The following is a 24,932-nucleotide window of genomic DNA, read 5'->3' as shown; positions in this document are numbered from 1 at the left end:
GGCAGGGCTGTATCCTCTCACCCTACCTATTCAACTTGTATGCAGAACACATCATGCGACAAGCTGGCCTTGAGGAATCCAAGGCTGGAGTTAAAATCTCTGGAAGAAACATTAACAATCTCAGATATGCAGATGATAGCACTTTGATGGCTGAAAGCGAAGAGGAACTGAGGAGCCTTATGATGAAGGTGAAAGAAGAAAGTGCAAAAGCTGGCTTGCAGCTAAACCTCAAAAAAACCAAGATTATGGCAACCAGCTTGATTGATAACTGGCAAATAGAGGGAGAAAATGTAGAAGCAGTGAAAGACTTTGTATTCCTAGGTGCAAAGATTACTGCAGATGCTGACTGCAGTCAGGAAATCAGAAGACGCTTAATCCTTGGGAGAAGAGCAATGACAAATCTCGATAAAATAGTTAAGAGCAGAGACATCACACTGACAACAAAGGCCCGCATAGTTAAAGCAATGGTGTTCCCTGTAGTAACATATGGCTGTGAGAGCTGGACCATAAGGAAGGCTGAGCGAAGGAAGATCGATGCTTTTGAACTGTGGTGTTGGAGGAAAATTCTGAGAGTGCCTTGGACTGCAAGAAGATCCAACCAGTCCATCCTCCAGGAAATAAAGCCAGACTGCTCACTTGAGGGAATGATATTAAAGGCAAAACTGAAATACTTTGGCCACATAATGAGAAGACAGGACACCCTGGAGAAGATGCTGATGCTGGGGAGAGTGGAAGGCAAAAGGAAGAGGGGCCGACCAAGGGCAAGATGGATGGATGATATTCTAGAGGTGACGGACTCGTCCCTGGGGGAGCTGGGGGTGTTGACGACCGACAGGAAGCTCTGGCGTGGGCTGGTCCATGAAGTCACGAAGAGTCGGAAGCGACTAAACGAATAAACAACAACAACAAACAGATATGCAGTTTTATACATAAATAAGCTTCAAAAGTATGTGTCTGTCTTTAGGCCTTTAAAACTTAAACTGAATTGCATGCTTCAACTCACTTCAAAGCATTATTTTAAAATAGATAATAGAGCAATAAAAGAAAATAGGATTGCAAAATGCTTGTTTATGGCATTATAAACAGCATGGGTTTTTTAAATTTTATACAACAGCGAAAGAGCAAAGAAGAGGTTCAAAAATGATTAATGGGACATGAAACACATGAAAGATGCAGTGATGACATTCTGGATTTTAGCAATTAGAGACAGTATTATCTACCATCTGTTTTGTATCAGGATAATTTAGTGACTTGACTATGCATACCTGAAGTCCTGGTCTCTGTTTATATGCATTTAGAAATATTTTTCCTCACTCCCCTCAAAGATACAGAAAGGACTATTGGTACAGTTCTAGAGGTCACCCGACTGAAGAAGGCTATCATTGGATAGCCTTCTTCAATCGGCTGACCTCTAGAAGTGTACCAATACCCACAATTTCATATTGCTAGGAATTATGAGTACCAGCACCTATGGAGATTATTTGGTGAAGAAAACTGTCTGAGGCCAAAGAATTACAGGCTAAGAAAATCTAGCTACTTCCTGTCATTCCTAAACATTGGCTTAGGGCAGTTAGTGGAAAGCCAACAAACTACACAATTCAGCACAACAGATACTCCATTCCATTAATTTTACAGGAGAACATTTTATTTTCTATCCCAAGGTATTTCATATCATTCTTTATGCAGGTCCCCTACTGTTTTTCCTTTGATATCCATGGACTTTTCTAAGGTTAAAAACAACAGTGACTTCTGCCAAGTGACATAGTGAAACTTAGTTAAACACAAATATGTATAAATAAACAATTGTTTTCTTGTTTTGGAATGTATCATTGTGGCAAAGGCTATAATTCAATCATCTAGCATACAGAAAGTCATACTTCATGTGGATGTATTTTTCTTTGTTTTATTGATTATCTTTGTAGGCCAATTCACAATGACTTTCTTCATTCATTACTGTGACAATTTCTTTCCCTAAATTAATAGATATCATGGAGGGATACAGTGAATAGAACAAATATATATATATAAAACCATAGAACAACAATGAAGCTCAAAGTATACCAACCATCAAAATACAACTATTATATTAGTAAGACCCCAGAGTTTGCCTAAATAGCCAGATCTTACCTCAGAGCAGAAATACAGCCAATGTCAGGGATAACCCAGCCTCCAGGGAGTTGGGCATCCTATAGCCACACTGTAGCTAAGAAGTCACCCCATTTGTACATAATGGTAAGGCAGAGAAGAGTTCCCTTAAGCAGCATTTAAAGTCAGGCAAATTGTAATAAGACACTTAACAGGAACTTAAGTGTCCTGTTTAGGACATTATGTATTTTTCCCCCTTGAACCTAGGTCAGAAGTTATTGGAAGCCAATGCAGTTCATATAAAATTGCTATTAAATTATTTCTATTTGCTGTTCTTAGACAGCAGTCTAGTCCCTGTCATGCTTCTCAGTTTTCTTCAAGTGTAAGCCCCATATAGATAACATAGCAATAATCTACAGGAGAAATAACTATAGCATGATTTCTTCTTGTACTATTGTGGTAATGTTCTGAAGGCCTGAACAACTGATCCAACTTTCCCAAATGGTATCCTTCAAAACTATATGATTGTCTCCATATGTTGTTCCAAACTTCTAAATCTGTAAACTGGCTAGATTCTCCTTGGATTGAAGTGATGGATGAATTGTATAAATAAATAAAGATTGCTGCAGTTCCATATTTCCTATGCAATATAATAAGATAGAAGAAATTTACAAACGTGAAGTTTGCTCAGAGATGTTGTTGCCATCAAGGATATTTTTATATTAAAACACCAAACTCAGGTCAATTCAGCATTCACTGAATGTCTGGAACAAGAAGATGGATGTAGCATTTCTCTGTATCACGAAAACATTCTCCTCCAATACTCTTCCATATTAATACTTTTTTATTTAAAAAAAACTTTTATAGAATTTGGGATTTTTTCGTACTTCTTCAGACCATGCTTTATTTTGTCCCCCTCTCTAAATGTATTGCTGATTGTGGTAGCTCATCCTATATAATGCCCACTGGAAAGCATGCTAACTCTTGCAAGCTTTGTCCAGTAGTCATGAAGATCAGAGAATTTGCTGGGCAACTTTGTTTTGTTTTGTCTTATCTTTCCCTTATAAGGTAAAGAAAAGTAGTGGATAAAGCAAAGGAAATCCCTTCATTCCGACAAAAGTAAGCAAGGCAGGGAGTAAAATTTGGGAAGAAGAAGATACCTTTCTTGAGGCCTCACAGGCCAATTAGGCTAGGCTGATGGGCCTGAAGGTTCTTATTTCTTAGCTGCTAGTCTTGATGAGACAATAGAAGACTTTATTCCTGAAAACCTCTAGTATCATATTCTCCATGGGAGAATGCATGTGGGATAACATTTCAATGCAATTTTTAAGAAATGAGAACTTGAAGATCATTTTTCAGTTTCATCAATGATCCAACTCCACACTGTTTTTTTCCACACCACTCACCATGTTCTTATGCATGAATAGATGTATCCTTCTTGTGGCTTATTGCCTCTGCTTCCCATATCTTATTTGATTAAAGATCCATAAACTGGGCAGTCTTAAGTGCTATGGAAGAAATCTATCTATATGTACATCACAGCTGTTTGTAAAGTATTTAAGTATGAGGCCCCAAAATGAAGTCTCTCGCAGTAGAATCTGAATGGGAGTTTGCCAGTGGAATTCAACAGGAAAAAACAGGTTTCTCGGGAAGATATGGTGAACTAAAGATGGTTCTGCAAAAGCCAAGCTGACAACTGTGGCAAAAAGCAAGGAACTGGTGAGAAGACCAGTTCGTTGGAACCTCTCTGGATAAGGAGAGGACAAGAGATCACCCACACGTGCTTTGGATGGCTGCTCCTCATAAGGAGACTGCAGGACAGTGGTTTTCCACAAGCTTGAGCACTGAAGGTGACAGGATTAGCCATCTTGCTCGCAATCACGGCTGAGATTTTTAAAGGACACTAAGTTCCCAAATCTCACTTTATAATCACTTTCAGAAATTGCTCATTAACTACTACTAAGCTATTAGAGACCTTCAGAATGACAAGTTTGAAAATGCCAGGTGAGTCTGCCTTCAATCCTGAATGAAAGAACATTTTAATCATAAGCTTAAGAATTTAAAGAATCTGAAATAAGCAGCAAAAAGCTAAATAAGATTTTGATCTTAGAAAGTTATAAATGGATTACGGGTCCAGATAAAATTGGAACATCGAAACTGTTAAAATAGGATTTTGGAATTAATTATAAAGTACAAACAGCTTATCCTGGGAAATAGATCCTGTTTTGATTTATACAAGACATAACAAAGATAAACAATTTCATGATTTCAAAAACTGGACACTAGAGGGGACTAAAGATTTTAGGTAGGGGAAAGATATACAGGCCTCTAAGATGATTACAAAACATTATGACAAAAATACTGAAGAATGATTACAAAACATTATGACAATAAAAATACTGAAGGAGACTTTTGAAGAATGGAATCAAAAAATGGTAGCCACAATATCAACAATGTCAGTAATGATGTCTGCTTCGATGAATAGACTGTCCAAAAGCTGTTATTGAAGAAATATCAGCTGTGGAACAAATTTTATCTGACAAGATAGAGATGGTATTGAAAGTGGATTTATAACTGACAGGCCAAGAGAATGACTTAGAAAAGGATGTTTCACTGGATCTACAAAAGAAACTGGCTGAGGCTTTAAAATTTAAAGGGGAAATACAAATGACAAACCAAGAGACTGACTTGGATAATTTTTTTCCTACTGGATTTACAAAAGAGTCTTGTAAAAGCCTTGAAGAACTCTGTGTGATGGGACAAAGAATAAATGAAGAGAAATCAAATCCTACAACAATATTTGAATGAACTAAAGATTAAGACTCTTTTTATAAAATAATAAGACTGTTAAGACTAAAAGGAAGGAATGTAAAATTGGTTTATTTGATCAAGGTTAAAACAAGTTATGTTGTTACTTCTGGCAATACTTTATGGACTTTCTGCTGATACTAGGACTGAAACAATTATGTTTTATGGATTTGTTTATAGATAAGAGATGGGATATGGATGAAGATATAAATCTTTGTAACCCTACAGGGGGTGAAGAATCACTTTGTTTATACTTGTGATGAAGGTTGGAAGTCATTTCTTTATATATATTTCTATATATTGTCTCTTTCTTTATAACATTCTTTTCTCTTTTCTTCTTTCTTTTTCCTTGCACTTTTTACTCATTCTCTCTATTCTCTTTTTTTCTTTAAATTTAGTTTGTATTAGAATTTACTATTATAATCAAAATTCTTAATAAAAATTATAAAATAAAAAATAGGAGTTCAGGAAAAAAAACAAGGGATAGAGAAAAATCAAAGAAACTGCATTTTATTTTGTGCTCAGTTGTAAGGCATGTTGAAACGGTAATCTCTTGAAGAGGTGGATTTTCAAGTGGTGTGTTCTGAGTGCTTCTGATTACCATTGTGGATGATCAGGTGACTGCTTCCTGCTGAGTAAGCAGAGATTGTAAGAGGAATTTAAGGTAGATAGACTCTAGAGAATAAACAAGCAGGAGGTTACCAGTAGTGTAGCATTTAGAGTTTTCCCTCTACTTGGTTTACTTGAGAGGGTGTAAATAGAGCAAAAAATAAATAAAAGCCTTCTACTGATGAAACCTTAATAAACAAAAATAAAAATAAGATGGACAAAAGTCAGCAATTGTGAATTTCAGTGCTTGTGACATGTTTGTGTTCCTGCCTCAGAATAATGTATCATATATTTGCAGCAAGTGCAAAGTTCTTGTAGTGGTTCTTAAATAAAAAGGCATATTGGGCTTCAAAATGGTATTGTTAACTACTGCAATAGTAGGTAGGATTCCATAGCAGGAATGGGAAAAAGAATGGAATGTGAATGGGAGTTCCTAAAAACAAAACCACAATTGCAAATATTTACTAAAAGCACAATTTCTGACAATTTCAGTGAGAAAAATATAGAGGACAGCAGTTTAAATTAATAAGGATGCCCAAGGTAAAGGCTACTTTTCATATTAAAATTAACTTTCTTAATATCAAGTTTTCTTTTTTAAGAATGTTGTAGAAATATATACAGTATGTGTTTGTTTATTCTGCTCATTTCTCATTGAATTAATTGTAAACACGTTTGCTCAAAGAAGTGGATTCTGTACATATCATAGCATAGAAGAGGTAGAGGCAGAGGAGGTTCACAATATGCTATTCAGTTGATGGCATTATTTTGTGGGAGAAATCATGTGGAACTGGTAGGAGTGGGCTAATGCATATCATTTTTATGTTTGCTACTGTGAGGAACATGACAAAAAAACAAATAGGCAAACTAGAGGTTCAGAATCATTGACCACTAATGACTGAGTAATATCCATTTGCAAATTATCACGTTTCATTGTAGATTGCTAATATTTTGTCTGGCTTTACTAATCTTTTCAAATAAATCATGCATTTATATTACTTCTATTCAACTGTGGCTCACCAATACGGATCTTCTGTCTCTCCAGATGCTGCTGAATGACAAGTCCCAGCATACTGCCAATGCTGGCTTGAGCTACTTGGACTTAAAGCAACAATCAGTGGGCTTAGTTTTCTCAACAATTCCTAATACAAATGTGGGAGAAGTACACAGTATAGATAATCCCATGATAATTGTTTCTGAAGTTGATAGAACTTGCCTTGTTAAGCAGTGGGCAGTATGGTAGGCTGTAGGTATCTGTCTTCATTATATCAAGAATCAAGTATCATTGCCAAGTATCAAGAAATAATAGTCTGCACCTAGCCATGCATTACTAATGTTAGAGAGATGCTCCAATTTTGCCAGATTCAGATTGATAACCTGTAACAAACCATATGTATTCAAATGGAATAAGTGTGGAAATACATTCTGATAAAATGCAGACACACACATACCCTTTCTAAAATGCAGATAATTGATTTGTGTCTGTTTGCATCTTAAAAAGTTTATAATTACAGCCAATTAATAAGAATTCTGGAAGAATGATTTATAACCTGAATGGTGTTCAAAATAATGTGATGCTTTATTTGTTGTCTACATGCTTCTGATTCATGTGTCAAAGAAGATTTTTTTTCCAATTTATTTGATGCGGGGATCTCCAATAGCTAACATGAAGATAATTATCTTGTGGTAATTGAAAGGAAACAGTAGAAAACTATTTGTAGAAAACTATTTCTTGTAAAACTCTTAATTCTGTTCATATACTAAAGTGTTGTATATTTGCTATAATACTATATTCCTACTTTTGCATAACTTAGTTCTGTTTCATATATTTTTGGGATATAACAACATATGTTTCCTGCTCGGCTTCATGGTATAATGAAAGTAACTGGGATTTAAGACCTTCAGATGCTCCATTTCTCTGAAAGTATGTATTTTTGTGGTATGAATTAATTTATTGCAGATCTACAAGATAAACTTTCCAAGTCATAATCTCAACATTTAAAGTTGTATACGTCACTTTTGTGGCCAGATATAATAAACAGCAAAATTTTAAAACAGGAGCTTCTTTAGAAGAATTGGAGATTTCTGCAGATTTCATCCTGCAAAATTAATATTCATTTAATCATAGGGTACAATTTATATTTCTGGTAGAGGACCATACTTACTGATATGGGGTGGGTTTGAAATCTTATCTTTTTCACACAACCTCTTTGGAGAAAGTAAGCTAAATAATAATAATAATAATAATAATAATGGCTTAGTATGCTTGCTATGAACATGGAAGTGCCAGTTTGTTAGATGATTTTGGATATAATGAGAAGACAGCACATTGTTAGCTCTTGCAGTATATTAATACTGCCAGAGGGGTATGAGAAGATGGAAAGCCAATGTGGTGGTATAGACTAGGAACAAGGAGACTCAGGTGCTTGTTCTAGTCCTCCCTTAGGCACAGAAGCCAGCTAGGTGGCCTTGGGCCAGTCATTCCCCCTCAGCTCAAATCAGCATCAGGCTCTGCATCAGCTGAAGAACAAAACCCCTCATTGCATCAGGCATTGATAAACTTTGTTGTAAGAACTAGGCAAGCAAAGTGCAAAAACAAGCAGACCCAGCAACCAGGTGGGAGGAAATGAGGAAGGAGGAGGAGGAAGAGAGGGAGGGGATACTGGAAACTTGTGGGATTTTGTTGCCTTTGTCAAAATAGTGAGTTATTTTAATGTGCATCTTGCCTGAGGATACCCCTCCTATTACTTCTGAAACAAAATGTCTTGGACCAGCCCAATCTAAGAACGAAGTAGAAATGTTTGTGGCTTTTCTTTGTATCTAATAGGCAGTGAATTGTGAATATATTTATGTCTTAAAATGGTTTGAGGACTTTTATAACAACATTAGTAGGAACCATGACTCCTCCCCTTTTTGTTAAAGCATTAAAAAAGAGCAGGTGGCAGTTGTGGCCAGAAGGGCCTTTGCACAACTTCGTGTTGTGCACCAGCTCCGCCCTTTTCTGGAGCAAGAGGCCCTCCGAACAGTCACTCATGCCAGGTCATCTCCCACATAGACTATTGCAATGCGCTCTACATGGGGCTACCCTTGAAGAGTATCCGGAAGCTTCAACTGGTCCAGAATGCGGCCACGCGGGTAGTTATTGGTGCTCCTAGATCGGCACATGTGACACCACTGCTGCGCAAGCTGCACTGGGTGCCGGTTTTCTTCCGGGTCCGATTCAAGGTGTTGGTTATCACCTTTAAAGCCCTACATGGCATGGGGCCAGGGTACCTGAGGGACCATCTCATCCCCATGACATCGACCCGTCCCATCCAGTCAAGCAGAGAGGGCATGCTACAGACCCCATCAACAAAGGAATTTCATCTAATGGGGTCCAGGAGGCGAGCCTTCTCTGCAGTGGCGCCCTCCCTTTGGAATAACTTGCCCCTGGAGGTGAGGCTGTTAGGATGGAGACTGAGTCGGAGAATGAAGAGGACAGCCTGGAAAAACCATTAAGCAAAGCCCTGGATAAACTGCTAAGCCAAGCTGAAGAAAAAATGGAGGCAGACTTACAAGTGAAGAAAAACCTCAAGTGGGAAGAAGCTGAACAGCTGATGAGGCCAGGTCACCACCGCCAATCAGCACGAGACAGCGACGCACAGCAAGGAGGGCTGAACAACGTGAAGCTCGATTGGCTCCCAATCAGCAACAGGGCGATCTTGCAGCCTATAAAAGGTGCAGGGAGAGACTGAAGGGCGCCGGAGACAACCGCTCCTATATTTAGTTTCAAGAATTCACCTCAGCACTTCCTGAGCTGTCATTGGATTCAGATAAAGCCCTTAAAATTGACAGGCCTGATCTTCCTGCAACAACAATCAATCTCACGCCCTCTTCTTACAGCGAATCAACTATCTCCGCAATTACTTAAAATAACTCCCTCAGTCTCGCTGCCACTTCTCTACCCTCAGAATCCTTATCTGAGGCGGAACTTCAGCACTGTCAGTCTCTGCCATGACAGATCAACTGTCAACTCCTGAAATCCTATACCATTATAATCAGAACAATCCATTTACCTCAGTTTCTGTTATTTTATTTCGTTTCCTCAGAATATCCATTGCTACCGTCTTCCAATTATCTGCCTCAACTCTTCTGTCACCATCGCTCCCTAACGTTCTTTGTTGGTTTAAATGGATTCCTCCACCTCAGATTCCTACATTGTTTCTACTCATTCAGATCTGCCTGTTTGCCTCAGAATTAACAACTTCTACCAACTTCAATTAATTGATAATTCAGTATTGCACAATCAAATTGATTTGTTTCTTAAATTGTATTTTACCTGTTTGCCTACAACTATCTCTCTGTTTTTATTTAATTATTTTAAAATTAATTTACCTCAGAATTAATTACCTGATTCATATTAATCCATTCTTGTTCTATTTTTAATTCATAACCATCTTCAGCTTACTAAAATTAAATAATAATTTTCAGATTAATCAGTATAGACCTTCCAGATATTGTAAATTCTGTTTAATAAACTATTATATTTATGTTCGGAGTCAGTCACTTAAACAGGACAGAGGCTGGCGCCTTCACTCCCAGACTTCCGGAAGAATTTAAAAATCTGGTTCTGCCGCCTTGCTTGGGATGGGAAGGGCAATAGCTCTTCCTGGGGGTGGTTGGCGCCATAGTGCCCTCTCCGTTGAATGAAAGCTTTTCGCCACAAGGGTCGTATATTTATCTATTTATAAGATTTTGTATTGCAATCTGTGTTTTATGGTTTTAATTTGTTTATTGTGTTGTAAACCGCCCAGAGTCCCCCCTTGGGGGAGATGGGCGGTGACAGAAATTTGAAATATAAATAAATAAATAACGCTCTAAGTGCTACTTCTCCATCTCCTAGAGATAACGGAGAATGTAAGATTATAATGCTCAAAATCCTTTTACTGCAAAAAGAAAAGGAAGGCAAACATACTAAATCTGCCTACTTTATTGTAAATTCCCACCATGTGGTACAAATGACTTGGTAGCGTCCATTGACCATTCTGAGATTTGCTTGAAATCCTAAAAATCAGGCGGTCTGTAAAGGATATCAAGCTCTAATACCTATTTTTCTTGATGTGTATCTTAAGAAAGACAAAAAGGCACAGGATCCCTTCCTGTTGGGAACCTTTTTTATTTGGGAACCAGATTGGGATAATGAAAGAGATTCTGCTTTGTCATTTCTTGATCATGGATGCTTAATTAAGGCTTTGAAAGTAATCCAATGCTGCAGTCTATCTGTAGAGAACCTCTGCTTCTTCTATCATCTTTTGCTGACTAGAACCTCCAACTCTGAGGGATTCCAATAAATGAAAAACTTTATCCTGCCATATTAATATAAAATTGCAGGGAAGGCAAAAATTGTACCCTTCCCAAATCAGACATCATGAATAGTTTTGTTTTGGCATTTTCTAAGTTTTTACATCATGTTGAAAACCTGTGATATTTCATGATGCTTAGATAATATTAAACATCTAACTTGAAACAACTTATTTCGATGTTCAGGTTGAGGTGACTAGCATATTGGATATATACTATCTATGGAAGTTAGAATGCTTTTTTAAAAAAAATCTGGCACACTTCGAGCAATACTGGAACTACATGTTTTGCTTCACCAGATCTGCTTATCTCCATATATGCTGTCTGGAAATTAAGGACTTTGTAATCCAGCATATCTGGAAGCTTGATTTAGTGAATGAAAATGCAACATATGCCACTGAAGAAAAACTAATTATTGCACTGAACTATCATGAATTGGCTCCAGGCTTGGGATGTATAACAACTAGCTTTCAGAATTCTGTATCCAGACATTCTCCATGACTTGTAATGCACCTTATTTACCATATTCATGATTTTTTAAAGAGTAAAACTTTCAAGCTGAACATGCAAAATAAAATAACCCCAAAACAGCTTATAGATAGGCAGGGAGGCAGATAATTAAACTTCAAACACTGCTGCTTTTTTTCTTTTTTTAAAGTCTGGCTGCTTTTTGTTTAGGCTTTGAAATGGCAGCGGCTTAATGCTTTCATTGTGTGGAGGAGATATATGCTAATTTGTAGCCTATTTCCCATCAGAACCCCTTTCAATCATGTCATAGTTGAGATATGAATGATGATAAAAGGGGGAAGAATAGAGAGGCCTATATTATGAGAGAGCTGCTGCTCTGTTATTATGAATTGAAAAAGGGGAAGAACGGAGCTGAGGAATTCAGTCACCCATGAGGACCCATGGCCCTGTGAGCTGTTCAGGGCTGAGTGGGTTCTCATGGACTAAGTCTGTTTCTCCCCCCGACTGGCTCTTCTGGAAATCATGTCCTCTCTGGGGGGCCCTCTGTATGCCTCCTCCCTGAAACACAACAAGATGTATACAATTAACCTGTTAAGTGTATGAGACAGCAAAGTCAAAAAGAGGCAGAATTCAGGCCACTAGCTTTTTGCCTAAAGCTTGCCAAACAAATGGAGATAATTTTAATATCTACATTCAGACCAGGAATTGTGTTTGTTTATTGTTTGAGAAGCTTCATGAAAGTCTATACTTGACATCCCAGAGCAAATCTTTTGTACAGAACATCTGTGCTTGTATTGCAGCATAAATAAAGGTGTGTCTGGTTTATGTTGTATCCTTTCTCCTTATCTCTCTATACATATATGGCTAAAGAGTATTTGGTGGGCTATGTTGAGAATGGAGTTAATGAAGTGCTATACCTCCTTCAGTAGTCTACTTTTAGTTTGCTTTAAGAATTTTTGACAGCATGATATGGGCACTAGAGAATTAAGAGCCTCTTTCTGCTGGATTTGCTTGTCTATCATGAGAAATAATCTGCCTGTATAGTATTGTTGAAGGCAGAATCAAAGAAAGGCTGGAATAAGGTCATATCCATTTGTTTATGGAGCAAGTCGATCTAGTTCCTGTAAGGGGGTAAGAGAACAGATGTGTCTTTGCTGGATTTTCATATGATAGTAGCCATACAATATGTTTGATCCAGCCTATCCTTGAGTAGATTCAATCAATGGGACTCTCTTACATAGCGAGAAGGAGGGTGATTTTTCTCACTTCTGCCTCTACTCCCTGAAAGCTGTCCATGGTCATTGTCTAGACGGTCTGGGAAAATAAATCAGTCAAAATGGACTGTTTCCCCTTTCCAATGAAAATGGCCTCATCCTTTTTTTTAGATCCTTTTTGAGCTTGTGTATTTGAACCATTTCCTCCTCCTTTGATCCCTAGACTTTTATTGGTGGAATATAATTTTATTGGCATAATAAATACCTATATTTAGATTGGAACTTAATCATAGCAATGGCCTAGATATTACCCATGCTGTGGCAAGCAATATTTGCATGGCAGGTTTTCCGTTGTTCCCCTTACTGTTTAGAACTTTTGTTTGATTTTTCTTCTAGAAGGTAGGAAAACCCAATGGCTGAGTTTAAACAGCCTATGATTTGGGTTAGCCATGGTTGGAGAAACAAGCCATAATTGCCTGACTTGTACATAGCACTAAAATATAAGCTATATTTTAAAAAGCACATTTTCTACATTTACATATGCTACCCCAAAATGTAACCATATTATATTTTAGTACAACATACAAACCCAGTAAGCTGGGTACAACGTACAAACCCAGACTCAATTCTGACTAATTTAATTGAACTTATATCACATTAACATTGATAAGAATATTTGTCCATTAATTTTAATAGGGTCTGTAGATTTAATTGTTATCTGTTATGTGATTACGCTAATTCACACAGTTCATTTTAAGTGATCTTAGGAAATGTATTATAGGGAAACTTTTTCCCTAATAAATATAATGACAAGAGTAGATTCTGAATATGAATCTACTATTTTTTAAATTATTTGTTAGAAACTGCTTCAAAATGTATACATAAGCAAGAAGCATTATATTTTAATAAATAAATACTTTTCAATTTGCTTCATCTGCAGTCTGCAGTCAAGGAAGACAACTTTAAGAAGACAACAAGTGCAGTTGTTGTAAATTATGCAACTAATAGGTGATTCAGTTAAATAAGAGGCATGGTTTCATTCGGGATTGGTTGCAACTGCTTAAAGAGAAACCCACCTTCATGATATTGGTAAAGAGCACAGTAGTATAGGAAAGTGAAAGCTGAACTCAGGGAATGTACAGGAAAGTGTAGACTACATATTTGTAGGGAACAACTGGTGAAGAACTGTAAAATGATTTGGGAGATGGAGAGAGAGAGGTGGATGATGCAAAGTAAATTCACAAATAGCAATTTGTTCCAAGAGAGGGGAAAAGAAAGGTGGCTAAGGCATTACAAAAGGTTGCACCAAGGTGTGAGTTTTACTTATGAATCTGAAGTGGTCTTCCAAATATTTGGAGACATTAAAAAAAAACCCAGTGTTCTGAAGTAGTAATGCATTTTGAGTCAAGGAATACTGTCTTAACTGTGATGTGAGATAGAAATATGATTTAAGGTTATGTCAGCCCAGACAATCTCCTGTTCTTAGATTCCTCCCCTTTCCTTCTTGGGCACAATGGAAAAATCAGGTGTTTTGTCAATATGTCCCAAACTGTAATTAATTATAATTATTCTAAGTGATGGTTTATTGTAACAAAATGACATTAACCCAGGATTCATAAAGTGACTTATTTTAATGAATCACAGTCAAGATGACCCTTAATTCCTAATAACTACACTAGAGAAGAAAGCCTCGTGTGGCACAGAGTGGTAGGCGGCACTATTGCAACCAAAACTCTCCCCACGACCCGAGTTCGATTCCAGAGGAACCTGGATTCTCAGGTAGCCGGCTCAGGCCGATTCAGCCTTCCATCCTTCCGAGGTCTGTAAAATGTGTACCCAGTTTGCTGGGGAAGGTGACGACTGGGGAAGGCAATGGCAAACCACCCCGCTATAGTCTGCCCAGAAAACGTCGTGAAAGCAGTGTCCCCCCAAAGGGTCAGACATGATGGTGCTTGCACAGGGGACCTTTCACCTTCTTTTTATCACACTAGAGAAGGAATGTAAAGGAATCTATTACTGAAGGCTCACCCAGGATTACTGATATAACTGTTGCTTAACATGTCTGAACAAAGCCGAAGAGTTCATCTTTAGAAATTAGTGCCTGATGGCATAACGTAACTCTTCCCATGTTCACACTTAGTACTAAGCCATTTGCTTCCTCTCTTCATGTAATTGTATAAAACTGACAAGGTGTTATGAATAATCCCACTTTGATATTCCCAAATAAGATATGATTCATGAGCCAATAGCAAAACAGGAGTACCTACAAGAATTAAATTGCTCTCCTGCTTGGTTGGAAGCATCAGGGTAAGATATGAGTTTTGAACATCATGATACGCTATCCACTTGTTTTATCCACTTATGTGTCAGAAAGCATGAAGTGGAAGTAAATGAGCTACATAAGGAGGGTATTTGTTCAAATCAAGCAGGAAACCTAATTGATTATAAAGAGAGAAGGCCAAGATCTGTTGAGTGGAAAACTACAACTTATATGGTACAGTAGTAATTTATGAGCAGTGGATATTAATCCTAAGCTTCTAGAATTGTTGTATTGCTTCTTTGAATTTTAGAAAGTGATACATCGTAAATGGCTTTGTAAAATTGATAGTTCCAGATCTTCTTTTAAGTAGGAGATCCTACTTTCACAATTTTTTGTAAAAGAATTGTTGTATTACTTCCCTTGTTAAGAAAATGGTCAACTAAATTAAGGTATAACATGTCTGTAGTGGCCTTTGTTATTAAGGGCAGGTCTATATTCTGGCATGTGCTTCAGATATAGATACAGGTATAATTTGTGCCTCAAGAGTGTCTTCAGAGTGTCTTCAGATCCAGGTGAGAGGACACTAGCATGCAGAGGGCTTAGGAGAGAGGCAGTGTCTTATCTCACTTCCCAGAAGTTTGAATGAATAAAGATTAAAAAAAAAAGTGGCAGTGGGAGCATTTTCTGCTTCTTTAGTAAAATATTATTAAATGTACTGTTGTAACAATAAAAATAAAAGGCTGATTTTAACCCTCAGCTTGCAATACCCTTCTGCCAGTCTAACCACACACAATTTTACTTACAAGTGCAAGATTTTAATCTGCTTGCAGTCTTATCAAAAATAGTATGAATACTTCTACATGAGCCACCATTGAATCAGCACCCTGCCTGTGATATCCCATGCCACCACTTATCTTTTCATCAGATGAACCAATTTATTGTCAGATCAGCTGCAGTTCATCTCAGATCACATTTAAAGCAATTTTCCTTCAATGCAGTATCCTTAATCTTCTGAGATCTTGTGGGCTAGCAGGTTTTCTGTTGGATGGAAACCAGGCATCACCCTGCTTCCTGGCTCTTGGGCTCAATGCTGCTTCTCTCCCTCCTCATAGACGATCAGTTGCTATTATTTCAAAACTCTTTCAAATGCCACACAAGGGGTAACAGCTTTGCTGACCTAGCAGAGCTGCCCACACACCAATAGCTACCTTTCTAATATTTATTTTTAAAAGCAATTTCTGGGTAAATGTACACAATATGAAAGCTATATACTACTAAAACTCTCATGTCTGTTTCACTGTTTGTAAGCTTCAACTGGGCGAAATGGTACATCATAGGACAACAATCTTTGAACCAAGGTACCTCAGATGGGCTAACTTATAGAATGGGTCCGAAATCCGGGACCCATTACTCCTGTAGGATTGAAATTTGGCAAAGTTGTGGCTACTTCAGGGCCACTGTGCTGCCATGCCGTCACACTGCCACAGTCAGCTGAGGTCATGTGATTGTCATAGGAGTATCACTGACATCTTTCCCACCTCCTTCTGGCCCCTGCGCCCACTTGGCTGGCAGCAAGGCCCAACTGGAAAGCAGCAATTTACTGCTTTTGAACTGAGGCTGAAATTTGAAATCTCTTAGCAGCGGTGGGCAGTGAGGGAAAGATGATGGAGCAACTCAGATGCCTGCTGGCAAGGTAAGGCTGGCTGGGGGGTGGGTGTCATCCAGTCAACGGGTGAGCCCTTTTCCTCCCTAGAGGGAGGTGGCCCTTGGGGACATGCCAGAATGAGGAGCGGGGCGCAGTTTTCCTCATGATGGCTGTAGGTTGAGTCTGTAGGTTGAGTCCTCATGGTCCACAGCTCCCTTTGTTCCCCCCCTTCCCCCCCCAGCAAAGTGGCAGACAATTCTACAGCTCAGCCGAGGAGGAGGAAGAAGAGGAGGAGGAGATTTCACTGGGGCTCTAAGGGTCATGAGGGGATGGAAAACGGTGCCAGCCTATATTACATGTAGAAAGAAGAATGTTCCCTGCCAGCTCCCTGCAAGTCAGTGGGAAGCTGGCAGGAAGTGTGAGCTCTTCTGAGGTGATGACAGCACCGTATACGTCAGGGAGTGAAATTTGGCAAAGTTGTGGCTGGGACCCATTACTCCCATGGGACTGAAATCTGACAAACTCATTTCCAATGCTCCTTGCCAGCTTCCCACAAGGAAAGTCAATGGGGAAGCTGACAGGAAGCCCCCCCCCCACTACTGTTTTGCCCACCCAAGGTCATTCTGTTTCTCTGTTTAGGTAAGGAAATATCTCTGAAAGGATGACCCAACAGGTCATGGATTGTCTAGTAGAAACATAAATAGGAGAGTTGAGGTGCTGATTTCAATGGAGGGAGCACTGATTGCTTCAGTGTCCTTAACATTATGAAGGTCAGAAGAGTAAAGATGTCCACAGTTGTTTTTTTTCTTCTTTTTTTTAGAAATTAGGAAGAGGAAACATTGGCAGTAAGAAGCAGTATAGGGCAATAACCACACTATTGAACTGAGATTGAGTCAGTGCAGTTCCTTTCTTAGATATGAAGCTCACTGGGTGATAGAACTGGTATCATACATTGTCTTTCTCATTTTCATTCTTTCTGCTTTCAAGATAATAACATGAGGGGATAGAATCATGCAAGTCACCCCACACAGGAAGGAAGGAAAGGACATTTTAAGGAATACTTTTTTAGCCCTTTGTTGTCTTATGCATGATCAGGGCAAAGTAACTGCCCCTGGGAATCTTCTTATTACACCTTCCTTAATACTGCAATGCCACTCACATCTCCATTATATTCATACATGAGACCGATTATGCTGGAACAGGAGTGGGGCATGTTGATGGTAAAGGTGGGGATTCTTCTTTCTGATCTGTACACAGTTGCTATGGGGCTGGTTATCTCCAGGCTACAGTGCAAAAGCTATTCTAAGAAGAGAATTGCATATTAGTATGTGTATGCATGTACATAATGTTAATGTGATGCACGTATCTATATTTCACAATATTTATAACCAACCCAATCCTGGTTCCAGTTTGGTATTTCCAGATCCCTGTGGTTTGATTATGGTTCATCTATGCTATTCTCTCCATTGGGGATAAGCCCACTTACTTCAGGCTAGCCCTGTTAGCACCTAGATTGAAGGGGAAAATAGAGAAGTATTTCTGGAGGCACAGTTTGTAGCTGCAGCTTTAGCAATATATCATACAGGGTTTCCTTGGAGCGATATGGCTGAAAGGGAACCCTTGTTTGCATCTCAAGTGCTAGAGGTGGAGGTTTTCATGGACGACATGTGACGCCTTATAGTGCTAGAAATGCCTTTTTAATAATGAAGTTGGATTTTGAAAACAAACTAAATGTATTAAAGTGTATTGTCATAAATACGGTAGAAAACACCAATGAATTACATTGTTTAGTTAATGTGATGGTTTGCTTTGCTTAAGATGTAATTTTGCAAGCTTGTGCACATATTGATTCTTGAAATGGAAAAATATATTTTAGCACATTCCATCTACTCCAGTGAATTTAAAAAGAATATTTCTTCAGGGACTCAAGTGCTTTCCTGGAACCTAAGAAAAAAGGAAATTCTGTGGAATAAATGGTCCTTGTCAATCAATGTGGAAGTGTCTACCTTAAAACAGAGCTATTTCAAACTAAGAACTTTTCCAAAATGATTGAAACATAGTTGAATCCAGTCGTTTGCATGGCTTTGTATTCATTAATAGTTGGACCCTATGTGAAGTGCCTATTTATCTTTAAAGCGTATCATTTTTACTTTGTTATCAACAATGTAGTATAGTTTACTTCATTACTTTCTGAGAACAGGGTTGAACATTTTGAGAAAAAAGCATATGGTGCAGGTCTTATATTAAAATCTAGCAAGAAAGGATCTCTCTAATGAATGCGCTCATTTGGAGCTTATGTCTCTGGAAATATTCAATCAGTGTGGAGATAAAGAATGCCAAAAAGCATCCCTAGTGTGTGTCTAAAATTTGTTCTTACAGAAGATAAAATATATGTAATGGTTTTTCAGTTTCTGGAAAGTACGAAATACATAAGTGAACAAAGGAAATGTTTTGATTTATAAGAAGTTTCAAATAACATATATTGTGAATATACTATATTTATTCAGCTTCTCTAAAATCTGCCTGTAGCTGGCCATATATGTATATTTTTGAAAGGGCAAATTTAAGTGCCTGGAGCACTGTACCTCAGAAAACTGGGTGGCTTTTTAAAATTATTATTCACTTAAAAATCTAAGATGATGAGCACAGCGGCTCACTTATTTTTAAAACCAACCTGTAGCCTTTTAAGGCTTCACGAATGAGCTGACCCTTTGGGAACAAGAGGTTGAGATGTTACATATCTCGTTTATTCTTACCTGCCCATGTCTGTGTCTGTATGTTATGAAACAATGTTGAATTGCTCCAGGTTGCTGATGGGCACGTTGATTGGGGAGGTGGGGTATCACTTCCAAAAATTGAATAAAAACCATACATCTATCAAACCAAATGCTATCATATAAATGGGCACATTTCAGCTTTTATGTAAAACAACTGAGCATATGGAATAAATCAAAATGCAAACATTATCATGGGCTCCTGGGGGACAAAGTGCCTTATTTGATGATATGGAGCCTCCTTAGAGATGGTGCAGAGAAATGGTCTTGGGTCACTGCTGAGTCATGCAGCGGGAGGGGTCTCCATTCATTTTCTCAGATGCAGCCCTTTTCGGTTGTCACAAAGCTATTCTTCACTAAAGAATTGATTTAACAGGCATAGGGAGAAATGGAGAACAGGGAGCATGTGAAAGAAAATAAGGCTAACTGATCCTTAATGTTTCCCTTACAAATACGCCGAGGGAAGGGAGACAGTCAAGCTCAGGATTGGGGTCTCTGACGTATAGCTGAGTGCTTTCCAGCAGAGATCTTTATGGACCAGTAGGCAGATCGAGACTGAAGCTGACCAGACTTTGTGCATCTTGGACAAGAGAGCAATCTACTGTAGGGAGGAACGGAGCCACTCAATTATTGCAGTAGCAAAGAAACGACAGAAGGAAAGGAAGAAAGAAGGAAGGAAGACCGTCTCTTTGCTGGGGGCGGGAGCGAAAGCATTTTTGGTGGATGGTATAAAGCCAGCCATGGAAACTGCAGCAGAGGAAAATAGAGAACAAAGCCAAGAGAAAAAAGGTACCCAGAGGACCAAACAATAGACTGTTTAAATCTTTTTAAGCGCCTTCAGTTCTGAAAAGATTGGGGCTGTGTTTGAAGCTCTCTTTAGAGCACTGCTTAAATGATCATTTGTTATATCTTTCAGTTTCTGTGTTCTGTATGGCTTGACAGCTGATTAATGGAACTGCCACCTATTGCTTCAGCTCTGTGTTGTGCTTTTCAGCTATTCCCATCTCCGCAAAAATGCAGTTTGCAGAAAAATAGGGTGTATGGATGTGCTTTATGTGTATGTTTTGAATCTGTATTACAGCAGTGTGAAGCTTTGTGCCAACATGGGTTTGATACAAGGCTGTATCAGGTCCGTCTTTTACTATACAGCAGCTAGTTATACCTTGTATCCTTCTTAAATGGAAGAGATTGGGGCACACATTTGCTAGGAATAGTGAAGTGTACCATGTTTGAAAAAAATGTTCCAAAATAGATTTATAGAGTTCAAAACGGCATGGTGGCAAGTGAGAATGAATTTGGATGTTGCTGGCGATGTATTGTTCTGAAAGATTCAGTCCCACACATCAAAATTTGCAAGTTTTGCAATGCTTTATTTAATTATCCATCTCTTGTAGTAAGATTATGGACAATACTGCTGAAATATTATTCAAGTGTAAATGTCACCAAAGCCACTGACTGGAAAGGGAATGAATATAGATAGAGGATTGCATTTAACAGTAATAGGTTCTCTTGCATGATACAGCTCTATAACCCGTTTGTGTATTATTTATTATTGGTAATAGTTTTAGTTTTTCATTTATAATCTAAACCACTAATTATGATATCTAAGTGACATGAGTTTGAAGTGACTAAAATAAATATATTAATTAAATAGACTGAAAGTGTGCAGAGATCCATTCTGCAAATTAATTGCATCTTAATGGAATAGTTAATTTCTATGCAAGAAATTTCAGGTTCAATCAAATAAAATTTGGCAAACAGCTAGAACACCACCACCACCACCACAGTCTAGAGAAACTAACTAAAACTTAAAATGCCAAAAGTTAAAATCTGCAAAAATTTATGCACATTCCACACCAGTGACAGGCAACACTGAATGTTTTTTAAAATACAAAATTGTTTTAAAAGATACTTTAAAAACATAAATGGCTCTTTAAATTTCTACAGTTTATTTTTTAGAATAATTTCATAAATTGTATTTTTACTTGTCAATTACAGTTAACACTTTTACTTAAGGGAATTGAGTCAGCTGTGTGTCTCATGAGTTATGAAGTAAGTTATTCTTAGAAATTAATTTCCTTTAAGTAAGTGAAATTTCACAGATCCATTATTTAATTCACCACCTTACTCTTGCAAATCAAGAGTCTTTTAGCATCCCACAAAAAGCCTGCCCCACTCAATAAGTTTTTTTGTACTTTCTTTTTCTTTTTAAGAATCAGCCTTCATCTCATATCATAAACTTCCACAGAGCATTTCTGCCATTCCAAAACAGACTGACTGACCTGTAACTTTAGGGAGGGAATTCTGCATGAGAAATACAAATCTATATTTCCATTGGGCTCACTGACATTTTTTTTTCTTAAATCATGATCTATTTTATTATATTTTATGGTGAATATGGAGAATGTTTCTCTTTTAAAGATGATCACCGTAAGCTAATGAGATTGCTGGAGGTTTATAAAGACAACCTTTATTTTGCAGTGGTATTCTGACTTGGTATTTTGGAAACTACATGGAGATTTTCGGCTATCTCTTATTTTTTTCCAGGTAGTCTAGGTGGCAGCTTCTACTTAAACCCTTTAATGCAAAATAGTGATAGGCATTTTGATGCTTATTCTCCAAATGCCCTTGTAGAACTGTTTTTCACAGTTGAATAGAAATTAAACAAGGGGGGTTATAATTGAACAGTTCTGATTTAAATAGCTGATCCAAGGTATAACTGAAATTAATTACATTTAAGAGCTTAACCAGGCTTTAATGTCCTGCCAATTTTTCATTAATTTATATTTACTTATGAAGTAAACTTATGAAGAATCCCCCTCAGATTTGACTTGCAGTATTTGCATTAAGCAATCTTTACGGATATTATTATGTAGTGATGTTTGTACAATTATTTTCCAAATTCATAAGGTGTTTTTCCAATCAGTGTTATAATCTATAGATAAATATAACCTTTCTAATTGTTAACATTGTAGCTAACTTTTAAATTTTAAAAATGTAATAAACTTGTCTTTTTAAGGCATAATTCTGTTTTAAAAACTGACCTTTGCGATAATTTTTTTTCGAGTTGTCTAGCTCTACAATAGTGAAATTGTTAATGCAGTTGCCAGTGCTGAACAAGAAAGTATCAATATATTTAATTTAAAAATTTGGCATGTTATACCCATCCACTTACATACCAATAACATTTAGAAGTCATTAGAATCTGAATAAAAACATTTTGGATGGAAACCTGCTCCATCTATTCCTACCGTTGAATATAATGAAATTCTAAACTAGAAGTTCTGGAGGACATTAGTTTGAGAGATGACTTACCCCCATGGAATCTCTGTCATTTGTTTAAATCGAAAGTGTATTTGAATCTATGGTCCTATTCAATTTATTTTATGGTATTGCATTTTGTTGAAAAACCAAGGATTTCCACTGTAGACAGAAAATGTCTTCAATATACTGCATGCAAATCACATTTAGATTGCACTGAAATTAACATGAACCATTAATCAAGATGACTGAATGTAACTAACTCTACCCAGATATACTTGCATGTGTGTCCAGAAAACAAATAATGAGTGTTAACCTTATATTTCATTTTAGTGTAGTATAAAAGCATTTGAGTATTTTTTACATTCACCAAAAATTAATTCCAAATTGAAATATATATTTATAATTGAACATGACATAATTACACTAACCTTATTCTAGGTTAGCAAAAAAGAAAGAAACCATTAAAACAGCTTCCTTTGGGCAACACACATACATAATATACACACAGAACTGGAATATCCTTAAAACATCTGTTTCTCTCAAGAGGAGCCACTCTAATACCAAACTTCATTTTAACTAGGGAATCTTAATGGCACTTATGTTAATAGAATGATATATTCTGTAACATAAGAGTATCTTATAAGCCATGAAAGCTATTCATGTAATGGCTGAACAGATATTTTACAAAGCTATGAAACAGATTGATTGCATTTAAAGCAAAAAGTTTATAAATTATTGTAAATGACAGGGTTTATCTTGCAAGCATTAAATTAAATAAAAAATTGAAGATGGGGATACGGAGATTTATTAGGATTGAATAAATCAGTAATGCATGTCACTTTATATCAGCAGTAGAGAAAATACACCCTGATATATATTAACACAGACAAGATGTTTCCATTTAATGTAGGGGGAAAACTAGTAAACAAAACAGTTTTAAAATGCCACAAACATTTATTCTAGATGTCTAGAGCAAAGGTTAATGAGTTAAGCAACAACAATCAAAAAGTATTGCTGCATATAGTGCTCAGCCAGACAATCACAACTTATACTAATTGTGGGCTAACGTTGCATAGATGCTATATGGGGGAGAAGTAACTCCAGTTCTCCACCATTATCAGTATAGGCTAAAATATCAGTTTGTGTTTGTGTCTAGTTGCACTTGCTTCTCTTTTTTCACCAGTAGCTTTCCAGGTATCTTTCCACCAACTTCATTTCTCAAAGCTCCTTGGAAACTCAAGGAATTGCACATAATCTGTGAGCAGGGACAGGATGCTCAGGAACACTCCTGCCCAGTGGTCTAGTTGCCTCTGAACTCCATGGATTCATAGAATCAGCATAGAATCTATGAATCTAGCACTGGAAGGACCTTGGAGGTCATCTAGTCCAATCCCTGCCCAGTGCAGGAGCCCTCATACCATCCCAGACCAATAGCTGTCCAAGCTTTTCTTGAAAACCTCCAGTGATAGAGCACCCACAACTTCAGGAGGCACTGTTCAACTGCTTAATAGCTCTCACAGTCAGGAGAGTCTTCCTTATTTCAAGTTTGGATCTCCCACTTCCATCCACTGGTTTGTGTCTTACCCTTGGGTGCTATGGAAAATAAATCCACAACCTCTGCCCTATGACATCCCTTCATGTATTGGAAGACCACTATCATGTCTGCCTTTAGCTTTGTCTTCTTTAGGCTAAACTTACCAAGTTCCTTTAACTGCTCTTTATATGATTTAGCTTCCAAGCCCCATACTATTCTTGTTGCTCTACACTGTACCCTTTCCTATTCCTCAGCATCCTTTTTGTATTGTGGTGACCATAACGCTCTGACCAGCACAGAATAGAGCAGAACTATCACTTCCCATATCTCAACTTTGTACGCCTGTTGAAGCAGCCCAAAATTGCATTGGCTATTTTGGTTGCTGTGGTACATTGCTGGCTTATGTTTAATGCCACAAACTATCAGTACTCCCAGATCCTTCTCCCAGGTCTATCAATACTCCCAGATCCTTCTTGCAAGTGCTAATGCTAAGCCAGGTACCAATATCTTGTACCTGTGCATCTGGTCTTTCCTGCCTCAGTGTAGAACCTTACATTGGTCACCAAATGAGCAACATTTTGTTGGATAGGGCCCAATGTTCAAGTCTATCAAGATCCTTTTGGATCTGGAGCCTGTCCTCTGGAGTGTTAGCAATCACTCTCAGCATTGTATCACCCACAGTTTTTGTGAGTGTCCCTTCTATTCCCTCATCTAAGACATTTATGAAAATGTTGAAGGGTACTGGGCCCAGGAGAAGCCTGAGGTACCTCGCTGCATGCCACCCTCCATGTGGCCATTAACCCATTGAGGACCATGCATTGGCTGCAGTTGTTCAGCCAAATGCAATTCTATTTGGTAGTGGGACCATCCTTCCAACATTGTTACAGTTTATCAAGAAGGCAGCTATGGTCTACTTAATCAAGTGCCTTAGTCT

General features: G+C 37.8%; 2 protein-coding genes across 4 annotated transcripts in view; one reads left to right on the top strand and one right to left on the bottom strand.

Annotated features, from left to right (window-relative positions):
* Positions 1-24,932, top strand: part of GPM6B (glycoprotein M6B) — a 127,338-nt gene that overhangs the window by 42,773 nt on the left and 59,633 nt on the right. The gene's annotated exons all lie outside the window — the stretch shown is intronic.
* The window catches only part of OFD1 (OFD1 centriole and centriolar satellite protein), a 105,231-nt gene continuing 91,071 nt past the window's right edge, over positions 10,773-24,932 (bottom strand). For all 3 annotated transcript variants that reach the window (XM_063305103.1, XM_063305104.1, XM_063305105.1), the window contains exon 23: positions 10,773-10,787. The gene's annotated coding sequence lies outside the window, so the exon portion shown is untranslated. The remainder of the gene's footprint in view (positions 10,788-24,932) is intronic.

This window comes from Candoia aspera, chromosome 5 (genome assembly GCF_035149785.1).
Source record: "Candoia aspera isolate rCanAsp1 chromosome 5, rCanAsp1.hap2, whole genome shotgun sequence".
Lineage (NCBI taxonomy): Eukaryota > Metazoa > Chordata > Lepidosauria > Squamata > Boidae > Candoia > Candoia aspera.
The sequence above is the reverse complement of the archived record's forward strand: the minus strand, read 5'-3'. Positions and strand labels throughout refer to the sequence as shown.